The 17557-nt window shown below is 43.1% G+C and overlaps 1 protein-coding gene across 4 annotated transcripts in view; it reads right to left on the reverse strand.

Moving 5' to 3' along the window:
- The window catches only part of SLC25A38 (solute carrier family 25 member 38), a 215971-nt gene that overhangs the window by 12147 nt on the left and 186267 nt on the right, over window positions 1–17557 (reverse strand). For 3 of the 4 annotated variants that reach the window (XM_044300417.1, XM_044300416.1, XM_044300420.1), the window contains one exon: window positions 11733–11993. The exons of the other annotated variant lie outside the window; for it this stretch is intronic. The gene's annotated coding sequence lies outside the window, so the exon portion shown is untranslated. Of the gene's footprint in view, window positions 1–11732; window positions 11994–17557 lie in introns of those variants that run through there. 4 annotated transcript variants of the gene reach the window in all.

The following is a 17557-nucleotide window of genomic DNA, read 5'->3' on the forward strand; positions in this document are numbered from 1 at the left end:
TATGTGGTCGTACACTGCTCTACGGCCACACGGCGGGGTGTAGAGGGAAAGGAGCGCCATGTGGGTTTTGGAAGGCTGATTTTTATGGACTGGTTTATTTACACTGTGTCCTATTTCAAGACCCCCTGATGCACCCCTACAGTAGAAACTCCCTAAAAGTGACCCAATCTAAGAAACTACACCCCTCAAGGTATTCAAAACTGATCTCACAAACTATGTTAACCCTTTAGGTGCTCCACAAGAGTTATTGGCAAATGGGGATGAAATTTCAGAATTACATTTTTTTGCCAATTTTTTCCACTAACAAAGCAAGGGTTAACAGTCAAACAAGACTGTATCTTTATTGCCCTGACGTTGCAGTTTACAGAAACACCACATATGCGGTCGTACAATACTGTACGGCCACACGGCGGGGTGTAGAGGGAAAGGAGCGGTGTGTGGGTTTTGGGGGGCTGATTTTTATGGACCGGTTTATTTACACCGTGTCCTATTTCAAGACCCCCTGATGCACCCCTACAGTAGAAACTCCCTAAAAGTGACCCCATTATGGAAACTACAGGATAAGGTGGCATTTTATTTGGGACTACAGTACAGACCAAAAGTTTGGACACACCTCATTCAAAGAGTTTTCTTTATTTTCATGACTATGTTAATTGTAGATTCATACTGAAGGCATCAAAACTCTGAATTAACACATGTGGAATTATATACATAACATAAAAGTGTGAAACAACTGAAAATATGTCATATTCTAGGTTCTTCAAAGTAGCCACCTTTTGCTTTGATTACTGTTTTGCACACTCTTGGCATTCTCTTGATGAGCTTCAAGAGGTAGTCACTTGAAATGGTCTTCCAACAGTCTTGAAGGAGTTCCCAGAGATGCTTAGCACTTGTTGGCCCTTTTGCCTTCACTCTGCTGTCCAGCTCACCCCAAACCATCTCGATTGGGTTCAGGTCTGGTGACTGTGGAGGCCAGGTCATCTGGCGCAGCACCCCATCACTCTCCTTCATGGTCAAATAGCCCTTACACAGCCTGGAGGTGTGTTTGGGGTCATTGTCCTGTTGAAAAATAAATTATGGTCCAACTAAACGCAAACCGGATGGAATAGCATGCCACTGCAAGATACTGTGGTAGCCATGCTGGTTCAGTATGCCTTCAATTTTTAAGAAATCCCCAACAGTGTCACCAGCAAAGCACCCCCACACCATCACACCTCCTCCTCCATGCTTCACGGTGGGAACCAGGCATGTAGAGTCCATCCGTTGACCTTTTCTGCGTCGCACAAAGACACGGTGGTTGGAACCAAAGATCTCAAATTTGGACTCATCAGACCAAAGCACAGATTTCCACTGGTCTAATGTCCATTCCTTGTGTTGTTTAGCCCAAACAAGTCTCTTCTGCTTGTTGCCTGTCCTTAGCAGTGGTTTCCTAGCAGATATTCTACCACGAAGGCCTGATTCACACAGTCTCCTCTTAACAGTTGTTCTAGAGATGTGTCTGCTGCTAGAACTCTGTGTGGCATTGACCTGGTCTCTAATCTGAGCTGCTGTTAACCTGCGATTTCTGAGGCTGGTTACTCGGATGAACTTATCCTCCGCAGCAGAGGTGACTCTTGGTCTTCCTTTCCTGGGGCGGTCCGCATGTGAGCCAGTTTCTTTGTAGCGCTTGATGGTTTTTGTGACTGCACTTGGGGACACTTTGAAAAAGTTCCCAATTTTTCAAACTGACTGGCCTTCATTTCTTAAAGTAATGATGGCCACTCGTTTTTCTTTACTTAGAATTTGTGTTATGGCAAGAAAAAAGCAGCTAACAGTCTATTCAGTAGGACTATCAGCTGTGTATCCACCTGACTTCTCCACAACGCAACTGATGGTCCCAACCCCATTTATAAGGCAAGAAATCCCACTTATTAAACCTGACAGGGCACACCTGTGAAGTGAAAACCATTTCAGGTGACTACCTCTTGAAGCTCATCAAGAGAATGCCAAGAGTGTGCAAAGCAGTAATCAAAGCAAAAGGTGGCTACTTTGAAGAACCTAGAATATGACATATTTTCTGTTTCACACTTTTTTGTTATGTATATAATTCCACGTGTTAATTCATAGTTTTGATGCCTTCAGTGTGAATCTACAATTTTAACAGTCATGAAAATAAAGAAAACTCTTTGAATGAGAAGGTGTGTCCAAACTTTTGGTCTGTACTGTATACACACACACACACACACACACACACACACACACACGTGGTGAAAATTTGAGAACAATTTAGAAACACTTGATTTTTACAGAAATAATGTAATCTACATTGATCTTTATTTAAAAGAAAGATTTTTTTTATAAGGGGTTCACCATGCCATTAGAACAGTGTATTATCAACATAAAACCTGTATTTAAAAAAAACCAAAAAAAAAAAAAACCTGATGATCATAATTAGAGAACAGAGAACATAATTAGAGAAAGATTCTAACTAAATTTTCTGAAGGTTACAACAGTCACTAATCAGTAGGAAGTGTACAGGCCCTTGCTTTGAATGACCTCAGCACATCTGCGGCCACAGGACATCACTAGTCTCTCACACTGTTCTGGTGTTATTTTGGTCCACTCTTTGTCCAGTTTCTTTAACAGTTCTGTGACTGCTGCGGGTTTCTTGACCACAACTTTATCACCAAGGATTTTCCAGAGGATTTCTATTGGGTTTAGATCAGGACTCTGGCCTGGCCATTTCATTGTTGCAATGTTTTCAGTTTCAAGGAACTGCTTTACCCATTTTGCTGTGTGACAGGTGGCATTGTCCTGCGTTAAAATTGCTGGCTGATTGAGTGATGAACGCAAGGGAGGAACCATGTGTTGTTGAAGAAGGCTCTGATACACACTTGCATTCATTCTGCCATGTAGCTGTATGAGAGGTCCAACTCCTGCTGCAGAAAACATTCCCCAAACCATAACACTTCCTCCTCCACCTTTTACTGACTTCTTTGCACACTTTGGGTTCAGTCTTTCCCCATTTTGTCGACGTACATGTTTCCCATCAGACCCAAATAAATTAAACTTGCTTTCATCACTAAAATGAACTCTGGACCACTTCTCCTCTGTCCATACAACATGCTCCTCAGCAAAGGTGAGTCTAGCCTTTTGATTCTTTCTGCTAATGAGAGGTTTGGTCACTGCAGAGTGGGATTTCAGTCCAAATGCTCTTAAACGTCGAGACACTGTATGACGAAACAGATCCTTATCCTTTTCAGTGCTGAAACGGCAAGCAATTCTAGCTGCAGTGTTGAAACAATTACCCACGGAGATTCTCTGCATTATCCTGTCCTCTCTTGCATTTGTCTTTCGAGGGGCAACTAGCCTTCTTGGGGGGACTTGAATGAGTTTGTGATGTTGTAAAGATGTGATATTATTCTAGAAATCACAGACTTTGAATGACCAACTTCACTTGCTATGGCTGATAGGGTCACCGCTTTGGCCTTCATCTGGACAACCTGCTGCTGGAGGGTTTCAGTCACTTTGGAATGGCACACTCAGTGAAAACTAAAAAGTTAGGTTGTCAGTTAAATAGGGTTTGTCAGATTATTAAGGAAATTAACACCAGTTGCCAGATTAACACCAATAACTTGCAGGTATCTGAAAGTGATCTCTAATTTTTCAATTATCTCATTTACATTTTTATTCTCTGCTTCAGAATAAATACAATTTATGAAATATTCTTAAAATACTACTAGTTTCTCATGTTAGAATATAATCATATAGGACCACACTATGACCTTGATATTTTGGATATTGTATGTTGTTTTCCAATTTTGATCGCCACTGTTATATACACACACACACACACACACACACACACACACACACACACAAACTAACCACAAAAAGTTAGGGATATTGGGGTAAAATGTATAGAAAAGTTCACACTACAATGATGATATATCATGAAAGTAGGGCGTTTAAGTAGAAGCATGTAATGGTGATTTCCTCATCTCAAACAATTTATTGAAACAAAAAACCCCACAGAAATGGTCAATGTCTCAAAAACTTGTCATGTGGCCGTGAGCATCAATTACAGTTGACGACATCTCATGCTGTTCACAAGTTGACGTATTGTCTGCAAAGGTATGGCATCCCACTTTATTGCAGGGTGGCACTCTGGTCATTGAGGTTTTGGGGTAAAGAGTTACGAGCCTCTACACAGCGACTCAGCTGATTCCAAAGACTCAGCTGGTGATGCATAGCGCTCTCCTTGACGTCTCCAACAACTTTGGCGGCCATCATTCCTGCTCAGAGTGAATCGACTTTCATCAGTGAACAGCACTGAGGACTATTGGTTCCTTGTTCCTGGCCCACGCAAGATGAGGCCTGTGGTCAGGTACCTTTGCAGGTTCATCTAGCACAGGCATGCTTACCCTGTGGCCCTCCAGCTGTTGCAAAACGTCAACTCCTAGCATGCCTGAACAGCCTACAGCTATCAGCCTACAGCAGGGCATTGTGGGAGTTTTAGTTTTACAACAGCTGGAGGGCCGCAGGTTGAGCATGCCTGATCTAGCACACAGACCACACTGATGTAAATGGTTCTGAATGGTCTGACATGACACTTGGATGCCTCTTACCTCCCTTAAATGTGCCTGGAGTTCCACAGGGCATTGTTCACAATGAAGCTGTCAGTGTGGGAGGTCAAAAGAGGTGATTCTGTGCCTTTCTGTGATCTTCCAGTATCTCCGTTGCAACCTGCTGATGAAACTCTGTGACACTCTAAGCTCAGTGGCCACTTCCATCTGAGAACATCCTGCTTGGAGCCTCGCAATGGTGAGGTACTGTTGATTAATTGTTAGGTGTCGCCTTGGTCTCATGCTGTCAAAATGTGAACAGCATGATGAGGAGGACTGTTTTAATACCAGTTCTAATTGAACCAGGGAATTTATTTGGGCGATTCATGGATTGAATAGTTGTTGTGAATTTTGCCTTTAATCTCCTTGTTTGAAAACAGCAAGATGTGCAAAAAGAATTGAAACATTGAACACATCTGTAGGAGTGTATTTTAGGTTCCTCCTGAAATTTCACTCACAAGCCAAATATCCCTAACTTTTTGTGAACTATATATATATATATATATATATATATATATATATTAGCAGCATGTTTATTTTATTTACAATGTTAAAATGGGGTAGATTGTGTGCCATTTATATAGATACCTAATTTTTTTTATCATTTCTATTGTAAAAAGCCTCATGTCAAGTTTAAAAAAAAGAAACTTTCAAGTAAAAAAAAAAAACACCCCTTTCCTGTTTTTTTTTTCACTTGAAAGTTTCCTTTTTAAACTTTTTATTTCTGTCTCACTAGTCTCACTAGGGGACTTCAACTTTTGAGGGTCTGATCCTTTATACAATGCATTGCAATAACTAGTGTATTGTAATGCATTGTGATATGTATTATACTGACATATGCCTTTGCAGCTGGCAGGCCCTGTGACCATATCGCTGGGAGCAAATGGTTTAAGAGAAAGGAAAGAGGTTAAGATCATGCAAGATCAGTCTACGCAGCATGTTCTTTTACATTTTGTAGACTCAAGAAAGATCCCATAGAAATGTAATGGGTCTGCGTAAAAAATATACAACCAAATACAAGGCTTGCCTATTCAACCATGCAGGATTTACCCATTCAAGTCAATGGGTCAATGATAAAAAAGTGAACTACACCGACGGACATTCTGTTTATCAATAATGGTTGTTAGGCTACTTTCACACTAGCGTTTCTATTTTCCGGTATTGAGATCCGTCATAGGGTCTCAATACCAGAAAAAAACGTTTTTCCCCATTCAAAAACGAAAGTTTTGTCCCCATTCATTGTCAATGGGAGGCAAAACGTAACTGAACAGAACATAATGCTTCAAAAAGCATTCCATTTGGTCGCCTTCCCATCCTAGAGAGCAAACCGCAGTTTGATTTCCGTCATGGAATGCGGAGCAAGACGGATCCGTCATGACTCACAATGCAAGTCAATAGCGACGGATCAGTTTTCTCTGACACAACAGAAAACTGATCCGTCCCCCATTGACTTTCAATGGAGTTCATGACAGATCTGTCTTGCTATGTTAAAGATAATACAACCAAATCCGTTCATAATAGATGAAGATGGTTGTATCATCAGTAATGGAAGTGTTTTTGCTGAGCCCTAACAGATCCAGCAAAAATGCTAGTGTGAAAGTAGCCTTAGGAGATGCTGTGTGTTATTGTTCAGTTTTTTTCAGAAGCATGAAAAATGACATCAGAGCGAAAAAAATAAATGCTGAATTACTGAAAACACTGAAGCAAACTGAGGGATAAACAATCATTTTTCACAGACTCGCATAATTTTAATATTGCTGTGTGCGTGGGCTTTAAAGCAGACATATGCAACTTTAGTATGGTAGAGGTCTATTGCTGTAACTGGCGAGTCTTGAGAGCTACTATACTTGGTACTGAGTTAACACCGGAACAATAGGGAAATGTGTGAATGTTAAAGTCTATGTGCACCTTTGGTGGCAATTTTTTTTATTATTGTGTTGAAATTTTTTTTTTAGCTCAAAATAAGTACAAGTGGTATTTATAAAAAAAATATGGAATCTTTTCCATATAATTTCATTATACCCCTCACATTTTTGTAAATATTTTATTATATCTTTTCGTGGGACAACACTGAAGATATGACACTATGATACAATGTAAAGTAGTCAGTGTATAGCTTGTATAACAGTGTAAATTTGGTGTGCCCTCAAAATACCTCAACACACAGTCATTAATGTCTAAACCGCTGGCAACAAAAGGAAGTTCATCCCTAAGTGAATATGGCCAAATTGTGCCCAATTGGCCATTTTCCCTCTCTGGTGTCATATGACTCGTTAGTGTCACAAGTAGAGTTGTTGCGATACCAAATTTTTGATTCGGTTTCGATACCATGAAAAAGTATTGCGATACTCGATACCATTCGATACCACGCGAAAAAAATAAACCAAAAAAGCCACGTGCATTCCACATGTTTAAAAATGGCGAATCGCGCAGTTTTTATTAATTTTTTTCTGTTCCGGCGTTCACCACCTAGATTTTTTTTTTATATTTTAATAGTTTGGACTTTTCTGACGTGGCGATATGTAATATGTTTATTATTTATATATTTTATATATGTGAAATTGGGAAAAGGGGGTCATTTATACTTCATATTTTGGTGGGGGTTTTTTTTACACTTTTTATTTAATAACTATTTCCCCCCTTAGGCTACTTTCACACTAGCGTTCGGGTGGTTCAAACGGGGCTCACAAGCGGCCCCGAACGCTTCCGTCCAGCCCCAATGCATTCTGAGTGGATGCGGATCCGCTCAGAATGCATCAGTCTGGCAGCGTTCAGCCTCCGCTCCGCTCAGCAGGCGGACACCCGAACGCTCCTTGCAGCGTTCGGGTGTCCGCCTGGCCGTGTGGAGGCGTGCGGATCCGTCCAGACTTACAATGGAAGTCAATGGGGACGGATCCGTTTGAAGATGACACAATATGGCTCAATCTTCAAACGGATCCGTCCCCCATTGACTTTCAATGTAAAAGTCTGGACGGATCCGTCTGAAGCTACTTTCACACTTAGAATTTTTGTTAACAATATAATGCAGACGGATCCATTCTGAACGGAGCCACCGTCTGCATTATATGAGCGGATCCGCCTCAGACACAAGTGTGAAAGTAGTCTTAGTTTGAAGGAGCTAACGAGCCGAGCAGAACGCTTCCGTCCAGCCCTGATGCAGTCTGAATGGATGCGGATCCGCTCAGACTGCATCAGTCTGGCGGCGTTCAGCCTCCGCTCCGCTCGCCTCCGCACGGACAGGCGGACAGCTGAACGCTGCTTGCAGCGTTCAGCTGTCCACCTGGCCGTGCGGATCCGTCCAGACTTTTAATGGAAGTCAATGGGAACGGATCCGCTTGAAGATGACACCATATGGCTCAATCTTCAAGCGGATCCGTCCCCCATTGACTTTACATTGAAAGTCTGAACGGATCCGCTCAGGCTACTTTCGCACTTATAAATTTTTCTAAGTTATTAATGCAGACGGATCCGTACTGAACGGAGCCTCCGTCTGCATTAATATGATCGGATCCGTTCAAACGCAAGTGTGAAAGTAGCCTTAGATGGTACTTTGGGGGTCACTTACTATTAATGTGAGGCACATGGGGTCCATGCCAAAGACTCCAAAAGCATGCGCCCAGCCTGACATTAAAAATAAGTGACCCCCATCATGTTTAAAACATGGGTAGTGGCAAGATTGGGGTTAATGAGTCACATTAACCCCAAATCTTGCTGGCTGTCTTCCTTATAGATATGGTTTTTGCCTGCCTTTATTTTGAGGCAGGCTAATCATCACTCTTGCACTGGGTCTGGCTGTGGGCTAGGCTAGGTACCTGCTATGCTGGGCTGGCTGCTTTTCAGTCTCACTGACTCTGGGGCTCGGGCTGACGCTCACTCGTCTCAGTCAGACGGCGCAGCACACAAGACAAACGTGAGTGACTCAGTTAGGAGTCAGGACGGAGGAGGAGGCTGCTCCGCTGCCGCTGGTGCCGTTCGCTGAGCTCAGCGCTCACTCGTCTCAGTCAGACGGCGCAGCACACAAGACAAGTGTGAGTGACTCAGGACGAAGGAGGAGGCTGCTCCGCTGCCGCTGGTGCCGTTCGCTGAGCTCAGCGCTCACTCGTCTCAGAGTCAGACGGCGCAGCAGTTTATTACCTCCCCCGTCCCTCCTCCTCCTTTAATTAAACGCACAGTCATTGGTGGCAGTGATGCAGGCATCTTCAGAGCCCGCTTACTCCATTGGGCTCAGCGGCGGCAGCGTCATAGGAGGGAGGGAATCCCTCCCTCCTTCTCCCTCTCCCGCCTTCTCCACTGTCTTTCTGGCGGAGCGCCATGTTGTGTCATAGGAGATAATGGGCTGCGCAGCCCAGTATCGAAAAAGTGCAAATCACAGTACCGAATCGATACTTGTAAAAAAGTATCGATTGGGTATCGATTTTTCGATACCCGCAACAACCCTAGTCACAAGGTCTCAGGTGTGAATGGGGAGCACGTGTGTTAAATTTGGTGTTCTCACTCTCTCTCATACTGGTCACTGGAAGATCAACATTGCACCTCATGGCAAGGAACTCTTTGAGGATCTGAAAAAAAAATAAAATAAAATGTATATTATATTTATATATATATATATATATATATATATATATAAAATTGTTGCTCTACATAAAGATGGCCGAGGCTATATGAAGATTGCCAACTACCCTGAAAGTAAGCTGCAGCACAGTGGCTAAGACCATACAGCAGTTTCACAAGACAGTTTCCACTCAGAACAGGCCTCGCCATAGTCGATCAAAGAAGTCATATCCAGAGGTTGTCTTTTCAAAATAGACATATGAGTGCTGCCAGTATTGCTGCAGAGGTTTAAGGGGTGGGGGATCAGCCTGTCAGTGCTCAGACAATACGCCGCACTCTGCATCAAATTGGTCTGCATGGTTGTCATCCCAGAAGGAAGCCTCTTTGAAAGATGATGCACAAAAAAGCCCTGTGGTCTGATGATACCAATATAAACTTATTTGGGTCAGATGGTATCAAACGTGTGTGGCGGAAACCAGGTGAGGATTACAAGTGTGTCTTGCCTACAGTCAAGCACGATGGTGGGAGTGTCATGGTTTGGGTCTGCATGAGTGCTGCTGGCTGTGGGGAGCTACAGTTCATTGAGGGAACCATGAATGTCAACATGTACTGTGACATACTGAAGCAGAGCCTCCTTTCGGAAACTGGGACGTAGGGCTGTATTCCAACATGATTAGGACCCCAAACACACCTGCAAGACGACCACTGCCTTGCTAAAGAAACTGAGGGCAAAGGTGCTGGACTGGCCAAGCATGTCTTCAAACCTAAACCCTATTGAGCATCTGTGGGGCATTCTCAAACAGAAGGTGGAGGAGTGTAAGGTCTCTAACGTCCACAAGCTCCATGATGTCTTCATGGAGGAGTGGAAGAGGATTCCAGTGGCAACCTGTGGAGCTCTAATGAACTTCATGCACAAGAGAGTTTCAGCCAATGCTGAAAAATAATGTTGGCTACACAAAATATTGACACTTTGGGCACAATTTAGCCATTTTCACTTAGGGGTGTACTCACTTTTGTTACCAGCTGTCTAGATGAACCCGGACATATCCCCATTTTCACCCCTTTGGTGCCTCTGACATGAGCAGCCGAAGCTTCTGCCCAGCAGTGTATTTGGCGATGTCACCTGCTGTGATGGGCGGACATTAGTGCTGCCCTATCCCTTTTACAGGTGGGGCAGCGCTAAAGACCGCCCATTAGTGCCGGTGACGTCACCAGGCTCACTGCTGGGCAGTAGCCTCCGCCTAGCAGTCCCTCTGGGAGCCCAGGACATCAACAGATTTCCTAAAAAAAAAAGCCTTTGCTTTCAAATGCTCTGATGTTCATATTGGGGGGCTGCCTGGGTGAAAATCTGGGTATGTCTAGGTTCAGCTCTAAACTCGGACAACCCCTTTAACTCCTTGTGACAAAATGGCTCAATATTTTTAATAAAGACCAATTGAAAATATGAATTTTAACAAAAATTAGTAAAATGCAATCATAATCAAAAATTGCCGCCAAAAGGTGTACATAGCCTTTAAATATATTTTCAGTTGCAGAAAAGCCTGAAAAACTACTCTTGTACAATACCAGCAAAGTGTATGAGATTACATAAATGTTATGTATATACATTTTTTTCTGTGCGGAAATTGACCTGCCGTGCAGATTTCCAAGTTTGCAGTATGTCAATTATGTTTGTGGTTTTAGCGGAGGATGTCATCCTTTTCCAATGATGGGTGAGATCTGCAGCAAAACCGCATCTAATCGTCAATTAGAAATTGTGTTTTTTTGGTGTGGATGTATTGCAGAAACGCACATAAATCTGCATGGAAATTTGTTTGGATCTTATGTACATTCAGCCACAATCGTCTGCAGGTGGCCTTAGTGCTTCATTTCTGATTTGTTTCTGGCTTTGGCTTCAAATACTGCATACAAAATGAATGAGGGAGCCCAGCTTTAATGTACTTGCTTATGGTAACATCTTTTGAAGTTTGCTGAAAAACTTTGTATAATAAAAAAAAATGTAGGATATATTGAAATAGGCAAAATATTCAATTGAGCTGGGTGATACCCACAGACATCACAGCTTCCAAATTTTGAATAGAAATCTATACAGTCTGGTATTTTTTGTTTTGTTAAATCATACACCAAAAGGGTTTATTAGATTTGGGAAAACTATAACTCCACTTACCCCAGGTAATTGGTCACAGCAGCCCCTCTAGAGCCCTCCCTCATGACAAGCCACATTATCCAACAGCCTCCAGCAAACCAAAGAGACTTTTCTTTCCTACTGCTGTCTTATCTTCCTCCACAGCGCTGTGAACAACCGCCGGCTTGCGCATTCTGAGGTACTAGAAAGTCTGTGATGCACTGGTGCTAGAGCAGAGAAGCTCACTCCATTTTCAGTCAGCACATCAGAATAAATGTATTGTGCAGTAACTAACTGAACCTGCTGCTATTGTCTACTCAGCACCTGCTGACACGGTTGATGAGTTACTGACCACTGACCTAAAGCATCACATTGGAGACTAAATTGCTGTGCTAAAATAGCTTATATACAGACAAGAAAAAAGCTGTTTTGATGTTGGCTCACACTCACTATTATTTTATAGGCTATTTTTATTGTAATTACTGTTGAAAACCATTAACATTTGCAAGCCTTCAAGCAGATGGGTTTACTGTGATCTAAAATGTCCAGTTATTGCATGCGTTTCAGTTACTATTGGTCACAGGGTTTGATCAAGACTTAAGTCCCATTTTATCCATCATTTGTTCGTATACTGTCCACGCCATTGTTGCCATTAGAGTTCTGCGCAAAGCTCGAGGCATGCCTCCACGGAAAAATCCAGTCAATCCAAGATTCTAGAACAGAACATTAAAAGCAATACATGTTATTTTTGCATTTTCAGGTTAAGTTTGAACCAGTCCAGCACCAAATAATACAAGTCAAATTCCATTGACAAGTAATAGACAAGTATCATACAATGAATAGAATAAAGAAATTAATATAATAAGGGAAATTCCCCTGACGAAGACTGTTGGTGAAATGCGTTGGGTGAGTGGGGGACACTGGTATGCCAGATGTACAAACCGGATTCCAAAAAAGTTGGGACACTAAACAAATTGTGAATAAAAACTGAATGCAATGATGTGGAAATGGCAAATGTCTATATTTTATTTGTAATAGAACGTAGATGACAGATCAAACGTTTAATCCGAGCAAATATATCATTTTAAAGGAAAAATACGTTGATTTAAATTTTCACTGTGTCAACAAATCCCCAAAAAGTTGGGACAAGTAGCAATAAGAGGCTGGAAAAAGTAAATTTGAGCAGAACGAAGAGCTGGAAGACCAATTAACACTAATTAGGTCAATTGGCAACATGATTGGGTATAAATAGAGCTTCTCAGAGTGGCAGTGTCTCTCAGAAGCCAGGATGGGTAGAGGATCACCAATTCCCACAATGTTGCGCAGAAAGATAGTGGAGCAATATCAGAAAGGTGTTACCCAGCGAAAAATTGCAAAGATTTTGCATCTATCATCATCAACTGTGCATAACATCATCCGAAGATTCAGAGAATCTGGAACAATCTCTGTGAGTAAGGGTCAAGGCCGTAAAACCATACTGGATGCCCGTGATCTCCGGGCCCTTAAACGACACTGCACCACAAACAGGAATGCTACTGTAAAGGAAATCACAGAATGGGCTCAGGAATACTTCCAGAAACCATTGTCAGTGAACACAATCCATCGTGCCATCCGCTGTTGCCAGCTGAAACGCTACAGTGCAAAGAAGAAGCCATTTCTAAGCAAGATCCACAAGCTCAGGCGTTTTCACTGGGCCAGGGATCATTTAAAATGGAGTGTGGCAAAATGGAAGACTGTTCTGTGGTCAGACGAGTCACGATTCGAAGTTCTTTTTGGAAATCTGGGACGCCATGTCATCCGGACCAAAGAGGACAAGGACAACCCAAGTTGTTATCAATGCTCAGTTCAGAAGCCTGCATCTCTGATGGTATGGGGTTGCATGAGTGCATGTGGCATGGGCAGCTTGCATGTCTGGAAAGGCACCATCAATGCAGAAAAATATATTCAGGTTCTAGAACAACATATGCTCCCATCCAGAGGTCATATCTTTCAGGGAAGACACTGCATTTTTCAACAAGATAATGCCAGACCACATTCTGCATCAATCACAACATCATGGCTGCGTAGAAGAAGGATCCGGGTACTGAAATAGCCAGTCTGCAGTCCAGATCTTTCACCTATAGAGAACATTTGGCGCATCATAAAGAGGAAGGTGCAACAAAGAAGGCCCAAGACGATTGAACAGTTAGAGGCCTGTATTAGACAAGAATGGGAGAGCATTCCTATTTCTAAACTTGAGAAACTGGTCTCCTTGGTCCCCAGATGTCTGTTGAGTGTTGCAAGAAGAAGGGGAGATGCCATAGAGTGGTGAAAATGGCCTTGTCCCAACTTTTTGGGGATTTGTTGACACCATGAAATTCTGATTCAACATATTTTCCCCTTAAAATGGTACATTTTCTCAGTTTAAACTTTTGTTCCGTGATTTATGTTCTATTCTGAATAAAATATTAGAAGTTGGCACCTCCACATCATTGCATTCAGTTTTTATTCACGATTTGTATAGTGTCCCAACTTTTTTGGAATCCGGTTTGTACTTTGAGTTTGCACATGGTTTATATGTTAAGTCTTATGGTTGGACAAATGTTAAAACTATTTTACTACTAAGATAACCTCGGTTATGAGAGTAATGAGTTGTTGATACATTACTATGGATTCTTGTCTGCCTTGATGTGGAGAGAAATGTTGCTAGCCTTTTTCCAGTGGTCCCTCACTTAAGTATTTATTGCACCTTTATGTGGACTCTATCCTACAGTTTTAATATTAATATGATGATGAAATAAAGGAATAGTTATTTTATGATTAACGTATTTTTCGCTTTATAAGACGCACACACACCCAAAGTGGGGGAAAAATGGCCGTGTGTTTTATAAAGCAAATACTAGTGAGTGCTTCCATTATGGAAGCGCTCACTAGTATGAATTAGGTGCCGGGAGCTGGGAGCGAAGACCGCAAGCGCTTATAGTACTCACCCTCCGCGGTCTTCCTTGCTGGGGCCGGCGCTTCACTGTCCTGACCGCGTACACTATGACCTGACGCTGCATGCAGTCAGGTGACAGAGCAAGGCTGGCCAGGAAGACAGGGGAGCGCAACTTTTGCCAGGGGTGAAGAGAAGCCGAGGCACAGGATAGGTAAGAGGAGATTTTTATTTCAATCTGATCTGAGGTCTGATGGGGCCTAACATTAAGGGCTGATCTGAGGTCTAATAATGTGGGCTGATCCAAGGTCTGATGGGGGTCTAACATTGAAGGCTGATCTGATGGGGGTCTGACATGGAGGGCTGATGTGATGTCCTGATAAGGTGGTCAGATGTAATGGCCTGATCTGATTTCCTGATATTTACGGGGGCCTGATCTGATGTCCTGATATTTACGGGGGTCTGATCTGATGTCCTGATATTTACGGGGGCCTGATCTGATGTCCTGATATTTACGGGGGCCTGATCTGAGGATCTGACATGAGGTCTGATGAAAAATATTTTTTTCTTATTTTCCTCCTCTTAAACCTGGGGTGCGTCTTATAAAGCGAAAAATAAGGTATTTGATTCTGTATGATTTGGGTATACATGTGGTTTTTGTAGGATCAATATCTTTATACCTGGGGCCCTGATAGGTCAGTTTATATAGGTTTAATAAAGGAAATTATACTGATGTATTTGTTGCTTCTTATCTGGTTGCTTCTATAGCATGTTGTCTATTATAATGATATTAAGCCAGGGATCCCAAATTAGAGAATTTAACCAGAGTCACTTATATTTACGCAGATCTGCCTCAACAGGTTGTACCAAAAGGGAGATAGATGAGGTCTTGGGGGAGTTTCTACACTGAACAAAAATATAAATAACACTTTCAGTTTTGCTCCCATTTTTCATGACTTGAACTCAAACATCTGAAACATTTTCTACATACACAAAAGACCCAAATACTCAAATATTCAAAAATCTATCTAAATCTGTGTTAGTGAGCACTTCTTTGCCGAGATAATCCATCCCACCTCACAGGTGTGGCATATCAAGCTGCTGATTAGACAGCATGAATATTGCACAGGTGTGCCTTAGACTGCCCACAATAAAAGGACACTCTGAAATTTGCAGTTTGATCACACAGCACAATGCGAAAGATGTTGCAACGTTTGAGGGAGCGTGCAATTGGCACACTGACTGCAGGAATGTCTACCAAAGCTGTTGCCCGTGCAATGAATGTTAATTTCTCTAACCATAAGCAGTCTCCAAAAGGAGTTTCAGAGAATTTGGCAGTACATTTAACCGGCCTCACAACCGCAGACCACGTGTAACCACACCAGCCCAGGAGCTCCACATGAAGCATGTTCACCTCCATGATCGTCTGAGACCAGCCACCCGGACAGCTGCAGCAACAATCTGTTTGTGTACCCAAAGAATTTCTGCACAAACTGTCAGAAACAGTCTCAGGGGAGCTCATCTGCATGCTTGTTGTCCTCATCAGGGTCTGGACCTGACTGCAGTTAGTTGTCATAACAGACTTGAGTGAGCAAATGCTCACATTCAATGGCGTCTGGCATGTTGGGGAGGCGTTCTATTCACGGATGAATCACTGTTTTCACAGTTCAGGGCACATGGCAGACATGTGTGTGGCGTAGTGTGGCTGAGCGGTTTGCTGACGTCAACGTTGTGGATCTAGTAGCCCATGGTGGCGGTGGGGTTATGGTATCAACAATGAACACAGGTGCATTTTATTGATGGCATTTTGAATGCACAGAGATAAAGTGACAGGATACTGAGGCCCATTGTTTTGCCATTTATCCACGACCATCACCTCATGTTGCTGTCACACCTGTGACAGGTGTTAGACTGTCTGAAAGACTGACTGCACATGAGTGATCTGACAGCCTCTTTTGGTTTCACTTTGTGTGTTGCTAGTATGGCCACACCTCTTGTTCAGGTGTGGATCATGTGATCTTTATCTCTCCCTATTTAGTCTGACTTTACCCATCACTCCTTGCTCTGAATAGCTTCATTTGGTTATAGAAGAGCTGGAGTGTGGTTCTTGTTGAAGTCCTGTTCATCCATCATCCTCGGAAGTTAAGTGTTCCGCTTGTTGGGTTTTGCATCCCCCCCTTCCCCGGTTGTTTACTAGGCCTCAGCGAGACGCTGGTTCCTTCACCACGGAAGGAACGGGTTGTCTCTGCCCGGTCATTACCTTTAGGGCATCCGAGGTTTTCCAGTTTCCTGTGCATGGGCATCTCTACCATTGAGGGGTGCCCATACAGATAGGCGTTAGGGCCAGGAGCAGGGTTTTATAGGTATGTGGTGACCCTTTTCCTTCCCTAGCGGTAAGGCCTAGTGTCTTTCCTCCTTGTTGTCTTTTGGTGTTCTCCCCTACTACATCCGTGACATTATCCAGAGCCTATTCCGCCATTTTTTGTTCGGATCTGTGCAGCTATGGATACCATGTCTGCACTGGTCGAACAGCTGCAGAATCTGACTTTGGAGGTAGCAGAGCTCCGCACAACGGTCTTGCAGATTCAGAGTCCACAGGCTACTGGTTCCGGTGGTGGGTCCCAGGCCTGCCCTGAACAGAAGGTGGCTTTTTCTCTGCCAACCGGATTACCGTCCCTTCGGTCAGAAAATGAATTCTTTAGAGCCTTGGGTCTCATCTACGATGACCTGGATCGAATCTTTCAGGCAGAGACCAAGTTACAGGGTTTGCGGCAGGGAGAATGTTGCGCAGAGACCTATTGCTCTGAATTTAGGAGGTGGGCTACCGATACAGTGTGGAACGATCCTGCTCTCCGTAGCCAATTCTGTCAGGGTCGCTCAAAGATTGCAGGACGCATTGGCTTTTCATGAAAATCCTTAGTCATTGGAAGCAGCTATGTCCCTTGCTGTACATCTTGATAGACGCCTGAGGGAGAGATCTAGGGGTCCTCAACTTCAGGACATACTGTCCAACAAGGGTACTGCTTCCTTTGACACTTATGGTGGAGAGACACTGGTGGGTGCGCCTTGTGATCTTCCCTAGCAGTGAGGCCTAGTGTCTCATCTTCCTTCTTGTTGTCTTTTGGTGTTCTCCCCTACTACATCTGTGATAATGCACAGCCCCATATTGCAAGTATCTGTATAAAATTCCTTGAAGCTGAGAACATCCCAGTTCTTGCATGGCCAGTATACCCACCGGACATGTCACCCATTGATCGGCGTATACAACAGCGTGTTCCAGTTCCTGCCAATATTCTGCAATTTCGCACAGCTATTGAAGAGGAGTGGAGTTGTTGATTCCACAGGCCACAATCAACAACTCTA

Source organism: Bufo gargarizans, chromosome 7 (assembly GCF_014858855.1).
Source record: "Bufo gargarizans isolate SCDJY-AF-19 chromosome 7, ASM1485885v1, whole genome shotgun sequence".
Taxonomy (NCBI): Eukaryota; Metazoa; Chordata; class Amphibia; order Anura; family Bufonidae; genus Bufo; species Bufo gargarizans.